Here is a 24,571-nt window from a genome sequence, read left to right as displayed (position 1 = left end):
AAGTGCTTATCCAGTCCTGTTATTTTCCTTTGCATTCTGGGATTTGTAGTTCCACTTTTCCCATTATAAAACTCGGAATACAAGTCCCAGAATGCAAAGAAAAAAACGGTTCCATGTGTTAATATCCCCGTAAAAATATCACCATACAAAAATATTGCCATATTCTTGCGGCAATATTAAGGCATGGAACCTGCGGGGGACACCCCCGCAACCCTCATATTATTTTAAATGGAGCGGGGGACACCCTCACAACCCCCACTCCCAAAAAACCCAAATATTATCCCCACTAAAAATATCACCTATGGGCGTTCCTGACGACCATATATACAGCAATATTTTTGGTGGGGATAATATTACCTGATACCGAAAAAACAAGACTCGATAAGAACCTACAGATTGTAATGAGTCATGTTAGCAACTATGGGCCACTTAAAATACGCCTCACTGCCCCTATACTTTCAACAGGAGATGCATAATGATTTGCACCTGTGTGCAGGAAGGAGGAGTGACTTCCCCATTTAGCATCTGGTCCTCGATATCTCACGGCTAACACTACTTAGAGGGTTTTAGTACATCTCTAAGCCGGGATATAAAATGTAATGCCTGAAACATTTATTTGATAGATTATGGTTTTTAATTGCCCATTGAGTTATGTTCAGCTGCATAGGTTGCATTCATAAAGTTAACTGTCTTTTCAAAAGGGATGTCACACTGTGCATCCATCTTTATGAGCCGGCAGGCTCCGGCTCTTCCTGCCTGGGCAGTCACAGGTGTGTTTTGAGTCCAGTAGCAAAACAAATCAATGTGAGAAACCAAAATCCATCTTGCAAGCAAACCGATTCCATTTATTTTGCTTTATGAAAATATGAAGTGCTCTACAGAGGAGAGTGGAAGAGAGAGGTGAAATTGACCTTTTCTGTCTCTGGTAATTGTAGTCATTACGGAGAGGCCACACAGGTGCTCTCTAGGTAAGTGCTGAAGCTGCCTTGGAATGGATGTTCCTGACCTTATGTCTCATCTCTTTTATGCCAGGTCCTTTCCAGGTCCTTTCATTCTGGCGCCCCGAATGAGGCGCAGTCGCGCCAAGGTCATATGCTCTTCACTCAATTAAGCAACGCAAAATGCGCTGCTGACCTCTTTCTCAAATATCCCAGCCTTTCTGCACCAGCTGTTTCCTACAAAAACACTGTTACTGTAAAGGCAGTGGAGCTCCTTCAACATGTTATTGGTGGACTCTCCTCAAGTGGGTTTTGGTAGCAGCGACTCGTGATGCAGTCGGCAGGACCACAAGGCCTGATTCACTAAGATTTGCACTGGAGTAAATGAGATGCCAGTGAGCCCCTATGATATGCACCACCTACCTTATACCTGATTCACAGAGCGTAAAACTGGAGCAAATCGGGATATGCCTGCCGCATCAGCGAGGGGCACAGATGCAAATTTCAGAGATGTTCCAGGGATCACCGGTTCTGCAGCAGTTTTAGGCTTTGTGAATCAGGCATGAGCTTGCAGGTTCAGACCTGGGATGTTCACAGGCATCCATTTTGCACTTGAGCAAATCAGGAGATGACCTTGTGAATCGCGCTCAAGGTACCAGGTGCAAATCAGAGATGCTCACGGGCATTTCCTGATTTGTTCCTGTGCAAATCTTTGTGAATCAGGCCCTGAGCTAGTAGGCACGGTGGGCCTGATTCTCAAAGATTTGAAGTGGAGCAAATTAGGAGATGCCCGTGAGCCTCTCTGATTTTGACCGGGCACCTTGAGCGAGAGTCAAAAGGTCATCTCTTGATTTGCAAAATTGCTGGAATTAGGCCCAACGCATTTTTCTATCTTCTTCTTGGACACTACTTCAATTTACCTGATAACAGATGTGTTAAATAACCAATCACAGTTCATAATGAGTTGGTGCAGACTATGCAAAAGTAGCACATTAGACAATGTGACCTGTTCAGGTGCGAATTATTACTGTATCAATGCTCTTTGCAAATGTATGGTTGAGCAATGGTAACTGTTATTTTGTGCAGCACCATTGGGGTTGGATAACTACTTGATAATAACTGAACCAAAGAAATGGTACGAAAAGGGGTCAAGCGCAGCACTGTACATTCGTTTGAGCATAGAGAATCCTAGCCCGCCAGCCCTGATTTTTTGACCTACATGGCTAATTAAAAAGGGAACCGGCCTGTTTTTGTGCTAACATGTACAAATGATGATAATTCTAATCTGCCTCTCTCAACATGGGACTATTCAGGTGGGCCAGCAAGCTCAACCATTTCTTATTGGTGATCACCTCGATATAGCAGAACTAGATCTGTAAAGATTATTATAGGGTTTGGGAAATCCACAGGTGATAATTCAGGAGCAATGAAGAACAGCATATTCAAATACAATTCTTATTCAATACATTGATTCCGTAAAGCTTGTTTTTTTAAGTGTTTTAAAAAAATAACCCAAGTTCCGTAAAAAGATATATTAAGCGGATGTATTTTCTTATTCTACACTTACTAATAAGTATGGGTGACTAGGCATTTCTATATCCTGATTGGAAAAAATCATAAGGTTTTGCTGTAATTCCCTTTTGGCCTTCGCAACACGGAATGCACACTGATGATTCCATTGAGTCTGTATTTTGCAGTGCACGTGCCTGGGTCACCCTGCAAAGAGCCATGTAGACAGCCTGTTGCCCGTGCCACCCGTAAAACTAGCGAGTGTGCCGCAGTATCCAGTGAGGTTAACGAATCGAAAACAGAGAATAACTTTTTTGCTGAACCAGAAATAATGAAAAAATATCGAATATTGTATTTAAATGTATATGGGGTGGGGTAAAGGGTTGGGTGGGGTTGGGCAGGGGTGGGATCGGGCAGGGTTTAGAAACACAGAGAAACAGGGGGTTTGAGGGAGGCCCCCCAAAATAAAAAAAAATAAAAAATCGATATATTCGGACAAAAAAGGTTTGGTAAAAAAAGAATGCTCTGAAATGTCATTCCTTAACATCACATACATCCGTGTGCCCCAGAGCTTGTGCCACTCTGAAAAGAAATGTGTCAACATTCTGCTGCCTGTGCCACCAGAAAAGTGGATGAATGCAGTCTAGTGCCCATGCTACATTATACACTTGTGAGGGACCCCAGTGCCTGTGTCACTCTGTGTTCACCCTCTTGCAGGGCCAGCCTTAGGGCAGGGCGGGCCGGGCGACCACGCCACCCCAGGGCACCATTAGCCCCCAGACCATGCCAGCTCGGGGGAGTCTTTCAAGGGCTCATCCAAGCTGACGTAGTGGGAGAAGGCACGGCAGGCAACCTTTTGTTATTAAATAGGGTGCATGAGCACCCCATTCCAGTGATTAACTGCCAGGTGCTGGAGCGGTGAGGGATAGAAAAAAAAGGTGGCCAATTCACCCAGGGCGCTGCAGCCACTAAGGCCAGCCCTGCTCTCTTGCAAAAACCACCTTGTAAAGCTGTGCATGTTTCTTTGCTCCTGCCCCATGTTGCAAAGAACTGTGTTGACCACATTTACCCGTGCCACCTGTCAAACCCTAGGACCGATGTCACCCTGCAGAGAGCGTGTTATTGTCTGTGCAGGCTGTGAACGCTGTAATTCACCATACCGCTTCTGCCAGCATGTAGAAAACGGTGGTTGTAGGTCAAAGGATCGACAGTAAAAGGGTCGAGAGGTCAAAGGATCGACACCAAAGGGTCGACAGGTCAAAGGATCGAATTTTTGGTTTTTTTTCACATATTTTTTTTTTTTTTTGGGGGCGGTCCCCCCCAACCCCTTTTTTTTGCTAAAAATCACTTTTTCTTTCCTAAACGAAAACCTAAAAAAATATATATAATTTAAAAAAAAAATTCGATCCTTTGTCCTGTCGACCCTTTGGTGTCGATCCTTTGACCTGTCGACCCTTTTGATTCGATCATTTGACTAGACACCGAAAACGGTGTCGGAACTCTCTTACCCGAGCTAGCAGTAAAAAAAGTGTCGGAACTCTCTTCCCCGAGCTAGCAGTAAAAACAGTGTCGGAACTCTCTTCCCCGAGCTAGCAGTAAAAACGGTGTCGGAACTCTCTTCCCCGAGCTAGCAGTAAAAACGGTGCCGGAACTCTCTTCCCCGAGCGAGCAGTAAAAACGGTGCTCCTCTACTTTTTTAAAGTATGTTTTACTGTTACTGTTCTTTTATTTTAAAAAGACACTGCTCCGAAATGGTTTTGTTTTAAAATAAAAGTGTAGAAAAGAGCTGCACTGCACTGAACCTTCCCTTAAACAGCACGCACATTTGTTTGGGGGCCGGCAGGTTGTATTGTGCGTGGGAGGGGGAGTGGAAATGGGGTTTATAGGTACGTGGGGGGGGGCAGCAGTGAACATAGGTCCACTTCGTCTTTTCGTACACTTTAATCACCACATAACACTTGTGCCACCCTGTAAACGTCTGAGTACTCCACCATCCTTTAAAGAACTGTACTAACGCTTCACTGCCTGCTCCACCTGTAATAGATGTCCGTGTTTTCAAGTGTATGCGCCAGCCTGAGAAGAACACACACACAACCTAATGCAAATAACATACCGTGTCTCTGCCTCCCTGCAAAGAATTAAGTTGACACCCTATTAACTGGGCAATAGATTAAAACATGTGAGCACTCCGTAAATCCTTTGGAACTCTGTATACCGGTACATTAGTGCCAACGACATCCTGAAAAGGAGTGCATCGACACCTAATGTCTGATGTCATCTGTAAAGCGTGTATGTCTGCATGAGCGCCTATTCCACACTGCACAGAACTGTACTGGCAGCCTTTTCATTGCATTCTGGGTACTGACAGGTGTACCAGAGCATCCGGTTCTGATTTAATATTAATACATTAAGAGAGTGGATGTATCCTCCTGCAGCCAAAAATGCCCAATGTTTATTATCTGTAGCTGCGCTCTGTGACATCTAATCTAGGAATATCAGCACTGCTTGGTGGGCTGACACTTGAACATAAAAAATATATTTATAATACCCAAAAATATATTATCACTGATCAATGTAATCAAATTGTTCTCAATGAGTGCAAAAAACAATACATGTACACTTTTTGTTCACTGAAAAAGAAAAATCAATTCCATTCGAGCCTTCAATTTAATCATGAAAGACACACAGTAAAACAAGGAACGACCTACCACTCTGGGATCTATATAGATGACGAAACTGCAATGCAACATCCATCCCCAGGAATAATCGGTATTTAGCATTCAAATGTCACATGTTTGCAGCGAATTACAGCATAGATTCTAGCAACAGCTTTTAATAATGTACCTCGTATATAACATTGACATCAATTATTTGGTCCATTCTTCTCTAATGTTTGAAACACAATTCACAATTTGAGTTTAAACAATGTTGAGTCGCAGACCGATGTTTGCAGCACAATTCACAATTTTGGGGCATACATTTTGAGCCGCGGACCACCATGTGTTTTAAATCTTCACACAATGCATGCTTCTTTAGGGTCTTTCTGTCCTTGAATAACTGTATCTCATGTTTTAAAATGGTTCCAAAGGTTGTAGTTTACATTTTTCATGAATCCAATTCCCTTCCTTGTAATTGATTGTTTTTCTCAGCCAACTAAATGCATGCCTTGTGTTCTTCACTCAGAAATAAGGTACATGTTCAATTCATTCACCATTAGTGTTTGGAATGAGTATAATAACTGGAGTCACGCAGTGCGGTGGCCGCGTGTTTACAGCGTTTTTGGCCTCTGGAGATTTGCGTTGAATTGAAACTTTGGGGTCCATGGAGATCTTAGGGTTTGAGGTCTTTCTTTGTTTTTTACAGCGTTTGCCTACTTGCTAAATCGAAGGCTCAAATGGAATGTAATTTGTATTTTCAGCGAGGAAAACGTGTACATGTTTTTCAAGGAATTTCGTTTTTTACCCTAATTGAGAACCATTTCAGCATTTTGATAAGTGGCCAATAGAGCAAGTGATATATATTGGAGCATTACATATTTTTTATATTCTAGCATTAGAGCACCGAATAGTGCTCAGATATGTAGATTCGACTATTGATTGGGCTTTCTTGTAACATATGTGTGAGAACCCTAATGCCTGGGCCACCTTGTAAAGCTGTGTGCCTGCATCAGTTCCATCCTGCAAAGAGCGAAATTGACAACCTATTTACTGTGCAACCTGTAATACATGCGAGTGTGTGCAGAGTGCACGTGCCAACCTGAAAAGAACACACACACACACCCAGCGGCCTGTACCAATCTGCACCATCTGTCAGTGCGTCCAAGCATGTGCCCAGCATGTGAACCTGTGAGTGCTGTCTATTGCCTGTGCTGGCATGCCTGCTTATGGGTGTTCCCTTATGCCTCTGATGCCCTGCAAAGGACTGCTTTGGTTACACTAGCCCGCCCTGTCAAATCTGTGCTGCACTGCAAGCCTGCGGGTATGCCCCATGCCCTGTACCGTCCTCCCAAGTAATGGGCAGTAGCCATATATCTGTGCCATGTTGCAGACCCTGAGCAATCGCCCCGAGGCCTGTGCTCCCCTGAAAAATCAAAGAGTGCATTCCATTGACTGTGTTACTCTGTAAAACCTGTAAACCTGCCTTCCTAATACAGTGAACATGATATAAATTATACATGTACCCTACAGTGTGTGCCAACTATTAAATCCAATGAGTGCTTCGTACCAGGTATGATAGCCTTCCACAAATTGTGTTGACGCTACATTATCTAGTCAACTCTTTAAAACCTGTGAGCATGCCCCCATAAATCCTGGGAACATCACCTACCACCAGTGCCACCCCCTGACTATTCGCGTTGTACCGTAACATCCATGCCACTCATTAAACTAGAGAATGTACCTCTACTTCACCACTTGCCTAATCTACACAAGACAAAAAAACCTGTCTCCATCTGGAGCACGTATTTTGGAGATGATATAACCCACTTCTATAATTTTCAAAAGCGGCAAAAAACATGAAGCCTTCAGGTACTAAATTACCCGGAGGTTCTGTAAACAAACATCACCCCAAAGACTAAAAGCACTGTCATATACTAGCTACTTCACTCCCAAGACTCATGAGCGTGGGAAGGGGCCCTGAAAACGTATTGCATTATATTGCCTGTCGATAGACAAATAACGTCATGGGCCTCATTATGATACTGGCGGCAGCCGTGCCGGTAAAACCAGCAGAGCTGCCGCCAGTGTCATTTTTTTTTCCGATACCCACGAATCGGCAATTCCCGGGTCATTATGGCCTTGCCAGATCCGGTAATTGCCCATTCGCGGGCGCCGAAAAATATTTTCCCCATTCCCATTTGAGCCCAACAGGGCTCAACAGGAATGGGGAAGCCGGATGCACCGGCACCATTCGTAAATGGTGCCGGTGCAACCGACATGCTCTGCTCGCGGGTGCCGGTACGCCCGCCAGGTCAGACCTGGTTCACTGACCCTACCGGCAGACTCGGCGTTAGCAGGTCCGGTAACAATGCTGGGGTATTCGTACCGGCATTCTTTACGGCATTGTTACCAGACCGACTCTCTCGTCATGAGGCCCATAGTTAATATTCAGCCTTCTGCTCTGTTTTAAGGGAAGTTGATGTTAAGCAAAATCTGGTGTTTTTCATTTCCTGAATATCATATGAATTTTTTTCATACAATATCAGGGACAAATAACTTTTCTCTTGCAACTAGTTTCCATTTTAGGGCCTGACATTATTCTGACTACTCTGTCTTCTTCAGGGTGATAGGTTATTTATAAGGAGTAGAGAGGAGAGGCAAGCTACCTCTCTTCAGAAGTAGATGATTACAAGGAATAACCCTGAGAAATCAATAAATAGGATTGATTTTTAATCTCTGATCTGTTGTGCGCATGGCAAACAATTTAATGCCCCACTATTTACTATTCATGTGATTTAATGTTGGTGTAAAGAGACATCATTAGACTGATTTCATATTAGTCATTGGATTATCACGCTGTTCAATAATATTGTTATTGTTGTATAGTTGGGATAACATTAGAGAAATTATGGCCATGGCCCTATGGGTGAATGTTACGTAAGGTGCAGTGTAGCATGCGCAGCTGGGAGAAACAACTTCTTACAATGCCTCTGACATGTGGATCGAGAGTGAGGGTGTTGTCCATTGTCATTCCAAGATTCCTTGCTATGGTTGATGGGTTTAGGCACGGGTGAGAACGGTTCCATGTGTTAATATCCCCACAAAAATATCGCCATACAAAAATATCACCATATTTTTGCGCCAATATTGAGGCATGGAACCTGCAGGGGACACGCCTGCAACCCCTGCATTATTTTCAAAGGAGCGGGGGACACCCCCGCAACCCCTGCTCCCAAAAAAAACAAAAATTGTATCCTCCAAAAATATCGCCTATGGCCGTTACAGACAACCATATATACGGCAATATTTTTGGTGGGGATAATATGCAGTGATACCGTGAGAACGACCAGTGCCGCATACTATGTGGGGACAGATTGTTTTCAGCCCCCCGCGGATCATCTGTATGGTGAGGGCAGAGCCAAACCTTCCCTCCCAGAAATGGCAAACGACAGACCATTCATTAGAGGGTTTGATAAGTGGTCAGGGACACTCCTGAACTTTTGCTTAGTTTGCTCAGGCCACAGTGATTCATTGTGGCCCGAGGAGATACACCCGGGTCTTCAGCCATGTGAGTGAGGGCCTCGGGCAGACAGTGTGGCACCCCCACCTGCTCTTTACTCTTATCTCAAGCAGAGGAAGGGTTTGAGGTAAACAACACAGTCCTTTTTGTTTTTTATATTAGACAGTTTTCTGCTTCTCTAGAAATAGACTAAGTTATAGAGTTAAACCATTTCTTAAACTGAAAGCCACTAGCTGATGTAACTTGGCGTAACTTACGAATTTGTGTGGGAATGCAGCTTGTATTCACATCACACATTTAAAGATGCCTTGCAGTTTAAAATACTGAATAAAAGCAGTTGATGCTGTCACACATGCATATTGAAGATATCTCACTTTGGACCATGTGAGATTCACTCTGATGCCTTTTAAGCTTCCAGCAGATTGCACTCTGGTAGGTGTAGTCCTGTGTTTCATACTAGCAAAATAAAACTACAAATGCTGTACTGTATTCCGGTATAGCAATTCTCGGTGTAGTTAACTAGTATAATACACAGGACTATATACAGAATGATGTGAGCCAAAAAGGCCAGATCTTGCCAATCGTCAATGCTTTACACAGGACAACTAAAGATGCAGCAGGAAAATATGCTGTGTGAAAAGCACAGATCTGCAAAATGTGTATCCAGAAAACCTGGGCTCAGAACTAGGCTTCCCCATTTCATTAATCTATGGTGCTCTTGGACAAATTACCACGCCAAATCGATTTGATTTAGTTTGGCTGCCAACATTGTAATCACTTAGAAGTGATTCTGTGAAGTTTGAACAATACAAGAAGCCTCAGATGTTATGTTATGTTAAAGGTACTTATACTGTGCAGTGTTGCCACCTGCTTGTTTTTTGCACTCTGGCTGAATTGTAAAGCAAAGAGGGAGGTGGGAACGTTAGTAGGACTGAGCAGTGAAAAGAGCAAGAGCGCTGTGATGTGCTATTGGCTGTTTCAGTTTGGTTGACACCATTCACTCAGCGTGGTGTTGGGCGAGACTATTTGTGGTTGGTTTCGCTGTTGTGGGTTCAAAGACTATGATGCTTGCTCCTTGTATAACACTTATCTACCATTTATAAAGTGCGCATCCCATGTTGCATTTTCCTTTAGCTCAGTCATCGCTCATGGCACCATCACTTGGGAGCCATGATGCTCTCCTCACAGAAATGTGAAATAAATAAATGAAGGAATGCAATGTTCATTGGGTAAGTGGGCTTGCCCTGGGCCTTGACAGTGTTTGGAGGTGTGTGACGTCATGTCCTGTGATTTCATTTTCATGACATCACCACCCGGTTTGTGCCCTCCTCCAGTAAATGTAAAAGTTTGCCCCCCTGTTGAGACTGATTAAGTTTCACTTAGGAAACAACTACTTAGGATTGCATGGTTACATATGAAAGCAACTAAAACAGCTGAGCGCTAGGGACAAATGTGAGTAAAGACAACATGCTGCTGTTCAACCTCATAAAAAATACTCTGGTGCATAAACAGTGAAAACGTTTAGACAATGCAAGGATCACATTTTATTTGTACAGCCTCTCTCAATGAATATAATGCTTATTTTTGTCATAGTTGAATTCAGAAATGCAATTGCTCGCTTTGTGGGTACAAGACTTTGGGCCTCATTACAAGTTGGGTGGTGCAGTAAAAATCACCAGTAATACGGCAGTAGTACCATATACCACTGCATTACCACACCGCCCAACTATGAATTTGGGGATAAGGTGGAGGAAAAACATAGAGCAAGAAGCTGGAGGTAATTTTTCTGCCATACCACACAAATTCGGCCAAATCGTCAGAATTAGTGCCAGTGGTAATCCTTCCAAAATTGTCCATGGAGTCCTATGGACTCCATTTAATGGGGACTTACACCACCTATCACCACTTGACGGTAGTGCCGTCGACGAAGTGGCGGTAACAGTAATTCTGTTTGGTGGTATCTCAGCAGATTTAGCAGTGCGTTTAGCACATACACCTCTGTGCGCACAATCATGAAAGGAAAGAATTAGTCTCGCCTTTGTTTTCTGCAGTTAAAAAAAAAGGGGGGGTGCTTTGAAAAGTAGATGTTACGGGAGAAACCGAAGCCCAGAGGCACATCTTTCTGTTCCCTAAATGTTGACAGCAGCTCCTGGCAGACTTGAAGCGGCCCACCATGGACGGCTTCCACTACATACATTCATACCACCCACTTATGCCAGGCATTAACCAATGCATTACCAGTGTCTGAACATTCCCAAGAAAGGGGCACACGACTGCTTCGTTAATGGCAATCCCTTTTAATCATGTGCCCCCCATATCGACGGGCACCTCCAAACGATTGACTTGGTGTCATAGAGCATTTCCTATATTAATGTCATTTAACTGTATAATTGAAATACTGCTATTTAAGTAAATTTATTATATGAAAAATGCGCTTGATGTCAGAGCACTAAAGCATCACTGTGAGAATATTTTTTAACTAGATGCTTTTGTCCATTTCTTGTTCAAAACCGTACTTAATTGCATCTATGATGCTACTTGTGCACAGCTCTCAGGGGCCGATTCATGGAACAAACGTGCGCCGGAAATCTTCGCGCAAGCAGGCGCAAGCAGGCGTCCCTGCGCGTGTACACCTCGGGATGTGCGCCAAACCCGTGCATGGCGCACAAGTCACTGCAACATCCCGAAAGGCGTGCGCGACGCGCACAGTGAAAGCGCACAACCTCGGCGCATACACCAGAAAGTGGGTGGGACACGGGGCGTAACGCGCGGAATGGGGAACAACGCGCCAAAATAAGGGCGTAACTGGGGATGTACTGCAGGGAAGCAGACGGAACGCCCACACGCACTCGAACCACACGTATTCATGGAATCGAAGAGGGCAAAGCCACGCACAGCCAAAGACACGCACAAGCTGAAACACGTCCGCCACACGAAGGCAAGCGGTAGAGTCCCAGCGCATCACAAAAGTGGCAACATACAGCAATTGGGCCTGTGCGAGCGGGGTACGTGTATTTCGGGGGCGCGCGGGAAGTTACACATGCGATTGAGCGGGGTACGTGTATTTCGGGGGTGCGCGGGAAGTTACACACGCGATTGAGCGGGGTACGTGTATTTCAGGGGCGCGCGGGAAGTTACACACGCGATTGAGCGGGGTACGTGTATTTCGGGGGTGCGCGGGAAGTCACACATGTGATTGAGCGGGGTACGTGTATTTCGGGGGTTTGCGGGAAGTCACACACACAATCTCATCAGGGTACGTGTATTTCAGGGTGCGGGGGAAGTATCCCACTCAACATCAGCAGGGTACGTGTATTCCAGGGGTGCGCGGGAAGTTCCACACACAATCTCATCAGAGGACGTGTATTACAGGGGTGCGCCGGGAGCAGCACACGTGAATTGCACGTGTGGGTCCTCCCAGGTGTTCCCTCTACAGCCTCCACGGCCCCTGCAGGTGGCTCACACCACAGGGGCCTACCCAGCACATGTCCTGCAGGCACCCCATCCACAATGGCCATGCCCACCAGCCAACCCACATGTCAACTTGCACTACTGCCCACCAACGCATGTCCCCCTGCACCCCCAGCCACCAGGGGCACCCACCACCAGGCCCCCACCCATGTCTCCCACCACCCCCACCCCCCAGCAGTGCAGAGGCAGCCTCCACCAGGCCCCCACCCATGTCTCCCAGCACCACCACCCCCCAGCAGTGCAGGGGCAGCCTCCACCAGGCCCCCACCCATGTCTCCCAGCACCCTCACCCCCCAGCCACCAGGGGCAGCCTCCACCAGGCCCCCACCCATGTCTCCCAGCACCCCCACCCCCCAGCAGTGCAGGGGCAGCCTCCACCAGGCCCCCACCCATGTCTCCCAGCACCCCCACCCTCCAGCCACCAGGGGCAGCCTCCACCAGGCCCCCACCCATGTCTCCCACCACCCCCACCCCCCCAGTCACCAGGGGCAGCCTCCACCAGGCCCCCACCCATGTCTCCCAGCACCCTCACCCCCCAGCCACCAGGGGCAGCCTCCACCAGGCCCCCACCCATGTCTCCCACCACCCCCACCCCCCAGCAGTGCAGGGGCAGCCTCCACCAGGCCCCCATCCATGTATCCCAGCACCCCCACCCCCCAGCCACCAGGGGCAGCCTCCACCAGGCCCCCACCCATGTCTCCCAGCACCCCCACCCCCCAGCAGTGCAGGGGCAGCCTCCACCAGGCCCCCACCCATGTCTCCCAGCACCCCCACCCCCCAGCAGTGCAGGGGCAGCCTCCACCAGGCCCCCACCCATGTCTCCCAGCACCCTCACCCCCCAGCCACCAGCGGCAGCCTACACCAGGCCCCCACCCATGTCTCCCAGCACCCCCACCCCCCCAGCCACCAGGGGCAGCCTCCACCAGGCCCCCACCCATGTCTCCCACCACCCCCACTCCCCCAGTCACCAGGGGCAGCCTCCACCAGGCCCCCACCCATGTCTCCCAGCACCCCCACCCCCCAGCCACCAGGGGCAGCCTCCACCAGGACCCACCCATGTCTCCCACCCCCCCCCCAGCAGTGCAGGGGCAGCCTCCACCAGGCCCCCACCCATGTCTCCCAGCACCCCCACCCCCCAGCCACCAGGGGCAGCCTCCACCAGGCCCCCACCCATGTCTCCCACCACCCCCACCCCCAGCAGTGCAGGGGCAGCCTCCACCAGGCCCCCACCCATGTCTCCCACCACCCCCACCCCCCAGCAGTGCAGGGGCACCCACCACCAGGCCCCCACCCATGTCTCCCACCACCCCCACCCCCCAGCAGTGCAGGGGCAGCCTCCACCAGGCCCCCACCCATGTCTCCCACCACCCCCACCCCCAGCAGTGCAGGGGCACCCACCACCAGGCCCCCACCCATGTCTCCCACCACCCCCACCCCCCCAGTCACCAGGGGCAGCCTCCACCAGGCCCCCACCCATGTCTCCCACCACCCCCACCCCCCAGCAGTGCAGGGGCACCCACCACCAGGCCCCCACCCATGTCTCCCACCACCCCCACCCCCCAGCAGTGCAGGGGCAGCCTCCACCAGGCCCCCACCCATGTCTCCCACCACCCCCACCCCCCAGCAGTGCAGGGGCACCCACCACCAGGCCCCCACCCATGTCTCCCACCACCCCCACCCCCCCAGTCACCAGGGGCAGCCTCCACCAGGCCCCCACCCATGTCTCCCAGCACCCCCACCCCCCAGCCACCAGGGGCAGCCTCCACCAGGCCCCCACCCATGTCTCCCACCACCCCCACCCCCCCAGTCACCAGGGGCAGCCTCCACCAGGCCCCCACCCATGTCTCCCAGCACCCCCACCCCCCAGCAGTGCAGGGGCAGCCTCCACCAGGCCCCCACCCATGTCTCCCAGCACCCCCACCCCCCAGCCACCAGGGGCAGCCTCCACCAGGCCCCCATCCATGTCTCCCAGCACCCCATCCCCCAGCCACCAGGGTATCATGATCTCTGCTTCCAAAAGGTCAGGGTTTTCCCAACTCCCTTGGAAGCAGATCCATAACCCAGGTTCCGAGTGCCAACCAGTCCCAATTGGGACCTTTTGGACCCAGTCCTGGCGCCAGTGGCACCAGGCTCATAAATATGCCCAGTCCCAGCGCTGGAAGCGCCGGGCTCATAATGCTTGGGTGGACTTACCTTCAGCAGACCATGCTGCTTACTTGCCTGCCAGTTGAGCCTCTGATCCTCTTCTGTTTGGAACTACTTTTCCTGTTGGGTGGGGCTGGAGCCACTCCCTAGATTCAGAACACTGGAACTCTTCTGGAAGGCAGGAACTCTTTTCTTACCAGGAACTCTTTTCTTACTTAGGCGTGGCTGTGGAAGGAGACCTCTAAGCACTACAGGAGGCTATTTAAACCACACCCGGTGGATGAATCTTGCTTTGCGTTATTCTGCAACCTCTGCAGCAGAACGCTCATCGTGTCTTCTGCATCCGGTCCTGGGCCTAAGGAAAAAGGCTTACCATCCTGAATCCAGTCTTCAGCAACACCTATAAAGACAAGAAAGAACAGGTTAGCATTCCGGCATCTGAAAGGCAAAGGCTTACCATCCTGAATCCAGTCTTCAGCAACACCTATAAAGACAAGAAAGAACAGGTTAGCATTCCGGCATCTGAAAGGCAAAGGCTTACCTACTCTTCGTGCGCTCCGGAGGTCTTCACACTGCATTCCGGCATCTGAAAGACAAAAGTTTACCAACTCTTCGCACGCTCCGGAGGCCTTCGGCGCTGCATCCCGCATCTGAAAGACAAAACAAGGTGCGTTTAAAGACATTGGGGAACTTTAATACTCACGTGCCATTACTCCTTTCCACATCTAATCCAGTGGGTATTCCGGCACCCTGCAGCCGCTCCGAACTCGTACCTGCAAAATAAAAAGACAGTTAGAGCGCATAGTGAAGCAGGCAACAAGCGCTTACTTACGTGCTTCCAGGCGCTTCTATTCATCACACGGGCTCCATCTTCAACTCACTTCAGCCCGTCATCCGCCATCGCCGGAACCCTGCAAAACAAGAGACATCATTACTAAAGACTTTAAAGACATTTGAATGACTCGAAACTTACCGTTCGTGCAGTAAACGACGGACAGCAGTCCTCTGAAGTCAAGAGGCCTGCGCTACCTATCCAGTGAAGAAACTGGTTACAGCACCCTGCCCCGAGGCAGATGGAGAGCTCGGCATTCACTTACCTAAGGTGAGAGCGTTAACCTTTGGGGGTCTACAGGAGAGGAGAAGAGGAAAGAGATAGGGACACCCCAATAACCCCAGTTCATTAACCCCATATTTTCTATCTGCAGACATCTTACTCTACACGTCAGGCATACAGTGCACAGAGGTCCAGCCCAAAGAGCCAACCGGGTGCTACACATCACCTTTGAAGATACGGTAGTCGCCCAGTCAAGACCGGCGCCTCTGCGAGAATCAGGTGAGCGTTACACAGGGGCAGCCTCCACCAGGCCCCCACCCATGTCTCTCACCCCCCCATCCTCCCCAGCAGTACAGGGGCACCTGCCAGCAGGCCCCCACCCATGTCCAACTCATGTTCCCCACCACCCCCATCCCCCAGCACTGTGGGGCACCTGCCAGCAGGCCCCCACCCATGTCCAGCTCATGTTCCCCACCCCCCCCACCCCCCAGCACTGTGGGGCACCTGCCAGCAGGCCCCCACCCATGTCCAACTCATGTTCCCCACAACCCCCACCCCCCAGCACTGTGGGGCACCTGCCAGCAGGCCCCCACCCATGTCCAACTCATGTTCCCCACCACCCCCACCCCCCAGCACTGTGGGGCACCTGCCAGCAGTCCCCCACCCATGTCCAACTCATGTTCCCCACCACCCCCACCCCCCAGCACTGTGGGGCACCTGCCAGCAGGCCCCCACCCATGTCCAACTCATGTTCCCCACCACTCCCACCCCCAGCAGTGCCCCCACCCATGTCTCCCAGCACCCCCACCCCCCAGCCACCAGGGGCAGCCTCCACCAGGCCCCCACCCATGTCTCCCAGCACCCCCACCCCCCAGCAGTGCAGGGGCAGCCTCCACCAGGCCCCCACTCATGTCTCCCAGCACCCCCACCCCCCAGCCACCAGGGGCAGCCTCCACCAGGCCCCCACCCATGTCTCCCACCACCCCCACCCCCCCAGTCACCAGGGGCAGCCTCCACCAGGCCCCCACCCATGTCTCCCAGCACCCCCACCCCCCAGCCACCAGGGGCAGCCTCCACCAGGCCCCCACCCATGTCTCCCACCACCTCCACCCCCCCAGTCACCAGGGGCAGCCTCCACCAGGCCCCCACCCATGTCTCCCAGCACCCCCACCCCCCAGCCACCAGGGGCAGCCTCCACCAGGCCCCCACCCATGTCTCCCACCACCCCCACCCCCCAGCAGTGCAGGGGCAGCCTCCACCAGGCCCCCACACATGTCTCCCAGCACCCCCAGCCACCAGGGGCAGCCTCCACCAGGCCCCCACCCATGTCTCCCACCACCCCCACCCCCCCAGCAGTGCAGGGGCAGCCTCCACCAGGCCCCCACCCATGTCTCCCAGCACCCCCACCCCCCAGCCACCAGGGGCAGCCTCCTCCAGGCCCCCACCCATGTCTCCCAGCACCCCCACCCCCTAGCAGTGCAGGGGCAGCCTCCACCAGGCCCCCACCCATGTCTCCCAGCACCCCCACCCCCCAGCAGTGCAGGGGCAGCCTCCACCAGGCCCCCACCCATGTCTCCCAGCACCCCCACCCCCCAGCCACCAGGGGCAGCCTCCACCACGCCCCCACCCATGTCTCCCAGCACCCCCACCCCCCAGCAGTGCAGGGGCAGCCTCCACCAGGCCCCCACCCATGTCTCCCAGCACCCCCAACCCCCAGCCACCAGGGGCAGCCTCCACCAGGCCCCCACCCATGTCTCCCAGCACCCCCACCCCCAGCAGTGCAGGGGCAGCCTCCACCAGGCCCCCACCCATGTCTCCCAGCACCCCCACCCCCCAGCCACCAGGGGCAGCCTCCACCAGGCCTCCACCCATGTCTCCCAGCACCCCCACCCCCCAGCCACCAGGGGCAGCCTCCACCAGGCCCCCACCCATGTCTCCCAGCACCCCCACCACCCAGCAGTGCAGGGGCACCTGCCAGCAGGCCCCCACCCATGTCCAACTCATGTTCCCCACCACCCCCACCCCCCAGCACTGTTGGGCACCTGCCAGTAGGCCCCCACCTATGTCCAACTCATGTTACCCAGCAGCCCCACCCCCCAGCACTGTGGGGCACCTGCCAGCAAGCCCCCACCCATGTCCAACTCATGTTCCCCACCACCCCCACCCCCCAGCACTGTGGGGCACCTGCCAGCAGGCCCCCACCCATGTCCAACTCATGTTCCCCACCACCCCCACCCCCCAGCACTGTGGGGCACCTGCCAGCAGGCCCCCACCCATGTCCAACTCATGTTCCCCACCACCCCCACCCCCCAGCAGTGCAGGGGCAGCCTCCACCAGGCCCCCACCCATGTCTCTCAGCACCCCCACCCCCCAGCCACCAGGGGCAGCCTCCACCAGGCCCCCACCCATGTCTCCCAGCACCCCCACCCCCCAGCAGTGCAGGGGCAGCCTCCACCAGGCCCCCACCCATGTCTCCCAGCTCCCCCACCCCCCAGCCACCAGGGGCAGCCTCCACCAGGCCCCCACCCATGTCTCCCACCACCCCCACAACCCAGTCACCAGGGGCAGCCTCCACCAGGCCCCCACCAATGTCTCCCAGCACCCCCACCCCCCAGCCACCAGGGGCAGCCTCCACCAGGCCCCCACCCATGTCTCCCACCACCCCCACCCCCCAGCAGTGCAGGGGCAGCCTCCACCAGGCCCCCACACATGTCTCCCAGCACCCCCACCCCCCAGCCACCAGGGGCAGCCTCCACCAGGCCCCCACCCATGTCTCCCAGCACCCCCACTCCCCAGCAGTGCAGGGGCAGCCTCCACCAGGCCCCCACCCATGTCTCCCAGCACCCCCACCCCCCAGCCACCAGGGGCAGCCTCCACCAGGCCCCCACCCATGTCTCCCAGCACCCCCATCCCCTAGCAGTGCAGGGGCACCCACCACCAGGCCCCCACCCATGTCTCCCACCACCCCCACCCCCCAGCAGTGCAGGGGAAGCCTCCACCAGGCCCCCACCCATGCTTCCCACCACCCCCACCCCCCAGCAGTGCAGGGGCACCCACCACCAGGCCCCCACCCATGTCTCCCACCACCCCCACCCCCCCAGTCACCAGGGGCAGCCTCCGCCAGGCCCCCACCCATGTCTCCCAGCACCCCCACCCCCCAGCCACCAGGGGCAGCCTCCACCAGGCCCCCACCCATGTCTCCCAGCACCCCCACCCCCCAGCCACCAGGGGCAGCCTCCACCAGGCCCCCACCCATGTCTCCCAGCACCCCCACCACCCAGCAGTGCAGGGGCACCTGCCAGCAGGCCCCCACCTATGTCCAACTCATGTTCCCCAGCAGCCCCACCCCCCAGCACTGTGGGGCACCTGCCAGCAGGCCCCCACCCATGTCCAACTCATGTTCCCCACCACCCCCACCCCCCAGCACTGTGGGGCACCTGCCAGCAGGCCCCCACCCATGTCCAACTCATGTTCCCCACCACCCCCACCCCCCAGCAGTGCAGGGGCAGCCTCCACCAGGCCCCCACCCATGTCTCCCAGCACCCCCACCCCCCAGCAGTGCAGGGGCAGCCTCCACCAGGCCCCCACCCATGTCTCCCAGCACCCCCACCCCCCAGCAGTGCAGGGGCACCTGCCAGCAGGCCCCCACCTATGTCCAACTCATGTTCCCCAGCAGCCCCACCCCACAGCACTGTGGGGCACCTGCCAGCAGGCCCCCACCCATGTCCAACTCATGTTCCCCACCACCCCCACCCCCCAGCACTGTGGGGCACCTGCCAGCAGGCCCCCACCCATGTCCAACTCATGTTCCCCACCACCCCCACCCCCCAGCACTGTGGGGCACCTGCCAGCAGGCCCCCACCCATGTCCAACTCATGTTCCCCACCACCCCCACCCCCCAGCAGTGCAGGGGCAGCCTCCACCAGGCCCCCACCCATGTCTCCCAGCACCCCCACCCCCCAGCAGTGCAGGGGCAGCCTCCACCAGGCCCCCACCCATGTCTCCCAGCACCCCCACCCCCCAGCAGTGCAGGGGCAGCCTCCACCAGGCCCCCACCCATGTCTCCCAGCACCCCCACCCCCCAGCCACCAGGGGCAGCCTCCACCACGCCCCCACCCATGTCTCCCAGCACACCCACCCCCCAGCAGTGCAGGGGCAGCCTCCACCAGGCCCCCACCCATGTCTCCCAGCACCCCCAACCCCCAGCCACCAGGGGCAGCCTCCACCAGGCCCCCACCCATGTCTCCCAGCACCCCCACCCCCCAGCCACCAGGGGCAGCCTCCACCAGGCCCCCACCCATGTCTCCCAGCACCCCCACCCCCCAGCCACCAGGGGCAGCCTCCACCAGGCCCCCACCCATGTCTCCCAGCACCCCCACACCCCCAGCCACCAGGGGCAGCCTCCACCAGGCCCCCACCCATGTCTCCCAGCACCCCCACCCCCCAGCAGTGCAGGGGCAGCCTCCACCAGGCCCCAACCCATGTCTCCCAGCTCCCCCACCCCCCAGCCACCAGGGGCAGCCTCCACCAATCCCCCACCCACGTCTCCCACCACCCCCACCCCCCAGTCACCAGGGGCAGCCTCCACCAGGCCCCCACCCATGTCTCCCAGCACCCCCACACCCCAGCCACCAGGGGCAGCCTCCACCAGGCCCCCACCCATGTCTCCCACCACCCCCACCCCCCAGCAGTGCAGGGGCAGCCTCCACCAGGCCCTCACCCATGTCTCCCAGCACCCCCACCCCCCAGCCACCAGGGGCAGCCTCCACCAGGCCCCCACCCATGTCTCCCAGCACCCCCACTCCCCAGCAGTGCAGGGGCAGCCTCCACCAGGCCCCCACCCATGTCTCCCAGCACCCCCACCCCCCAGCCACCAGGGGCAGCCTCCACCAGGCCCCCACCCATGTCTCCCAGCACCCCATCCCCTAGCAGTGCAGGGGCACCCACCACCAGGCCCCCACCCATGTCTCCCACCACCCCCACCCCCCAGCAGTGCAGGGGCAGCCTCCACCAGGCCCCCACCCATGTCTCCCACCACCCCCACCCCCCAGCAGTGCAGGGGCACCCACCACCAGGCCCCCACCCATGTCTCCCACCACCCCCACCCCCCAGTCACCAGGGGCAGCCTCCACCAGGCCCCCACCCATGTCTCCCACCACCCCCACCCCCCCAGCACTGTGGGGCACCCACCACCAGGCCCCCACCCTTGTCTCCCAACACCCCCACCCCCCAGCAGTGCAGGGGCAGCCTCCACCAGGCCCCCACCCATGTCTCCCAGGACCCCCACCCCCCAGCCACCAGGGGCAGCCTCCACCAGGCCCCCACCAATGTCTCCCAGCACCCCCACCCCCCAGCAGTGCAGGGGCAGCCTCCACCAGGCCCACACCCATGTCTCCCAGCACCCCCACCCCCCATCCACCATGGCCATGCCCACCAGCCAACCCACATGTCAACTTGCACTACTGCCCACCAACGCATGTCCCCCTGCACCCCCAGCCACCAGGGGCACCCACCACCAGGCCCCCACCCATGTCTCCCACCACACCCACCCCCCAGCAGTGCAGGGGCAGCCTCCACCAGGCCCCCACCCATGTCTCCCAGCACCCCCACCCCCCAGCAGTGCAGGGGCAGCCTCCACCAGGCCCCCACCCTTGTCTCCCAGCACCCTCACCCCCCAGCCACCAGGGGCAGCCTCCACCAGGCCCCCACCCATGTCTCCCAGCACCCCCACCCCCCAGCAGTGCAGGGGCAGCCTCCACCAGGCCCCCACCCATGTCTCCCAGCACCCCCACCCTCCAGCCACCAGGGGCAGCCTCCACCAGGCCCCCACCCATGTCTCCCACCACCCCCACCCCCCCAGTCACCAGGGGCAGCCTCCACCAGGCCCCCACCCATGTCTCCCAGCACCCCCACCCCCCAGCCACCAGGGGCAGCCTCCACCAGGCCCCCACCCATGTCTCCCAGCACCCCCACCCCCCAGCAGTGCAGGGGCAGCCTCCACCAGGCCCCCATCCATGTATCCCAGCACCCCCACCCCCCAGCCACCAGGGGCAGCCTCCACCAGGCCCCCACCCATGTCTCCCAGCACCCCCACCCCCCAGCAGTGCAGGGGCAGCCTCCACCAGGCCCACACCCATGTCTCCCAGCACCCCCACCCCCCATCCACCATGGCCATGCCCACCAGCCAACCCACATGTCAACTTGCACTACTGCCCACCAACGCATGTCCCCCTGCACCCCCAGCCACCAGGGGCACCCACCACCAGGCCCCCACCCATGTCTCCCACCACCCCCACCCCCCAGCAGTGCAGGGGCGGCCTCCACCAGGCCCCCACCCATGTCTCCCAGCACCCCCACCCCCCAGCAGTGCAGGGGCAGCCTCCACCAGGCCCCCACCCATGTCTCCCAGCACCCTCACCCCCCAGCCACCAGGGGCAGCCTCCACCAGGCCCCCACCCATGTCTCCCAGCACCCCCACCCCCCAGCAGTGCAGGGGCAGCCTCCACCAGGCCCCCACCCATGTCTCCCAGCACCCCCACCCTCCAGCCACCAGGGGCAGCCTCCACCAGGCCCCCACCCATGTCTCCCACCACCCCCACCCCCCCAGTCACCAAGGGCAGCCTCCACCAGGCCCCCACCCATGTCTCCCAGCACCCCCACCCCCCAGCCACCAGGGGCAGCCTCCACCAGGCCCACCCCCCATGTCTCCCAGCACCCCCACCCCCCAGCAGTGCAGGGGCAGCCTCCACCAGGCCCCCATCCATGTATCCCAGCACCCCCACCCCCCAGCCACCAGGGGCAGCCTCCACCAGGCCCCCACCCATGTCTCCCAGCACCCCCACCCCCCAGCAGTGCAGGGGCAGCCTCCACCAGGCCCCCACCCATGTCTCCCAGCACCCCCACCCCCAGCCACCAGGGGCAGCCTCCACCAGGCCCCCACCCATGTCTCCCAGCACCCCCACCCCCCAGCCACCAGAGGCAGCCTACACCAGGCCCCCACCCATGTCTCCCAGCACCCCCACCCCCCCAGCCACCAGGGGCAGCCTCCACCAGGCCCCCACCCATGTCTCCCACCACCCCCACCGCCCCCAGTCACCAGGGGCAGCCTCCACCAGGCCCCCACCCATGTCTCCCAGCACCCTCACCCCCCAGCCACCAGGGGCAGCCTCCACCAGGACCCACCCATGTCTCCCACCACCCCCACCCCCCAGCAGTGCAGGGGCAGCCTCCACCAGGCCCCCACCCATGTCTCCCACCACCCCCACCCCCCAGCAGTGCAGGGGCACCCACCACCAGGCCCCCACCCATGTCTCCCACCACCCCCACCCCCCAGCAGTGCAGGGGCAGCCTCCACCAGGCCCCCACCCATGTCTCCCACCACCCCCACCCCCAGCAGTGCAGGGGCACCCACCACCAGGCCCCCACCCATGTCTCCCACCACCCCCACCCCCCCAGTCACCAGGGGCAGCCTCCACCAGGCCCCCACCCATGTCTCCCACCACCCCCACCCCCCAGCAGTGCAGGGGCACCCACCACCAGGCCCCCACCCATGTCTCCCACCACCCTCACCCCCCAGCAGTGCATGGGCAGCCTCCACCAGGCCCCCACCCATGTCTCCCACCACCCCCACCCCCCAGCAGTGCAGGGGCACCCACCACCAGGCCCCCACCCATGTCTCCCACCACCCCCACCCCCCCAGTCACCAGGGGCAGCTTCCACCAGGCCCCCACCCATGTCTCCCAGCACCCCCACCCCCCAGCAGTGCAGGGGCAACCTCCACCAGGCCCCCACCCATGTCTCCCAGCACCCCCACCCCCCAGCCACCAGGGGCAGCCTCCACCAGGCCCCCACCCATGTCTCCCAGCACCCCCACCCCCCCAGCCACCAGGGGCAGCCTCCACCAGGCCCCCACCCATGTCTCTCACCCCCCCATCCTCCCCAGCAGTACAGGGGCACCTGCCAGCAGGCCCCCACCCATGTCCAACTCATGTTCCCCACCACCCCCATCCCCCAGCACTGTGGGGCACCTGCCAGCAGGCCCCCACCCATGTCCAGCTCATGTTCCCCACCACCCCCACCCCCCAGCACTGTGGGGCACCTGCCAGCAGGCCCCCACCCATGTCCAACTCATGTTCCCCACCACCCCCACCCCCCAGCACTGTGGGGCACCTGCCAGCAGGCCCCCACCCATGTCCAACTCATGTTCCCCACCACCCCCACCCCCCAGCACTGTGGGGCACCTGCCAGCAGTCCCCCACCCATGTCCAACTCATGTTCCCCACCAGCCCCACCCCCCAGCACTGTGGGGCACCTGCCAGCAGGCCCCCACCCATGTCCAACTCATGTTCCCCACCACTCCCACCCCCAGCAGTGCCCCCACCCATGTCTCCCAGCACCCCCACCCCCCAGCCACCAGGGGCAGCCTCCACCAGGCCCCCACCCATGTCTCCCAGCACCCCCACTCCCCAGCAGTGCAGGGGCAGCCTCCACCAGGCCCCCACCCATGTCTCCCAGCACCCCCACCCCCCAGCCACCAGGGGCAGCCTCCACCAGGCCCCCACCCATGTCTCCCACCACCCCCACCCCCCCAGTCACCAGGGGAAGCCTCCACCAGGCCCCCACCCATGTCTCCCAGCACCCCCACCCCCCAGCCACCAGGGGCAGCCTCCACCAGGCCCCCACCCATGTCTCCCACCACCCCCACCCCCCCAGTCACCAGGGGCAGCCTCCACCAGGCCCCCACCCATGTCTCCCAGCACCTCCACCCCCCAGCCACCAGGGGCAGCCTCCACCAGGCCCCCACCCATGTCTCCCACCACCCCCACCCCCCAGCAGTGCAGGGGCAGCCTCCACCAGGCCCCCACACATGTCTCCCAGCACCCCCAGCCACCAGGGGCAGCCTCCACCAGGCCCCCACCCATGTCTCCCACCACCCCCACCCCCCCCAGCAGTGCAGGGGCAGCCTCCACCAGGCCCCCACCCATGTCTCCCAGCACCCCCACCCCCCAGCCACCAGGGGCAGCCTCCACCAGGCCCCCACCCATGTCTCCCAGCACCCCCACCCCCCAGCAGTGCAGGGGCAGCCTCCACCAGGCCCCCACCCATGTCTCCCAGCACCCCCACCCCCAGCAGTGCAGGGGCAGCCTCCACCAGGCCCCCACCCATGTCTCCCAGCACCCCCACCCCCCAGCCACCAGGGGCAGCCTCCACCACGCCCCCACCCATGTCTCCCAGCACCCCCACCCCCCAGCAGTGCAGGGGCAGCCTCCACCAGGCC

The 24,571-nt window shown here is 57.4% G+C and overlaps 1 protein-coding gene across 1 annotated transcript in view; it reads left to right on the top strand.

Moving 5' to 3' along the window:
- The window catches only part of ITGBL1 (integrin subunit beta like 1), a 1,421,787-nt gene that overhangs the window by 960,458 nt on the left and 436,758 nt on the right, over nucleotides 1-24,571 (top strand). The gene's annotated exons all lie outside the window — the stretch shown is intronic.

This window comes from Ambystoma mexicanum, chromosome 7p (assembly GCF_040938575.1).
Source record: "Ambystoma mexicanum isolate Mex_15411 chromosome 7p, UKY_AmexF1_1, whole genome shotgun sequence".
In the NCBI taxonomy this organism is placed as follows: domain Eukaryota; kingdom Metazoa; phylum Chordata; class Amphibia; order Caudata; family Ambystomatidae; genus Ambystoma; species Ambystoma mexicanum.
The sequence above is the reverse complement of the archived record's forward strand: the minus strand, read 5'-3'. Positions and strand labels throughout refer to the sequence as shown.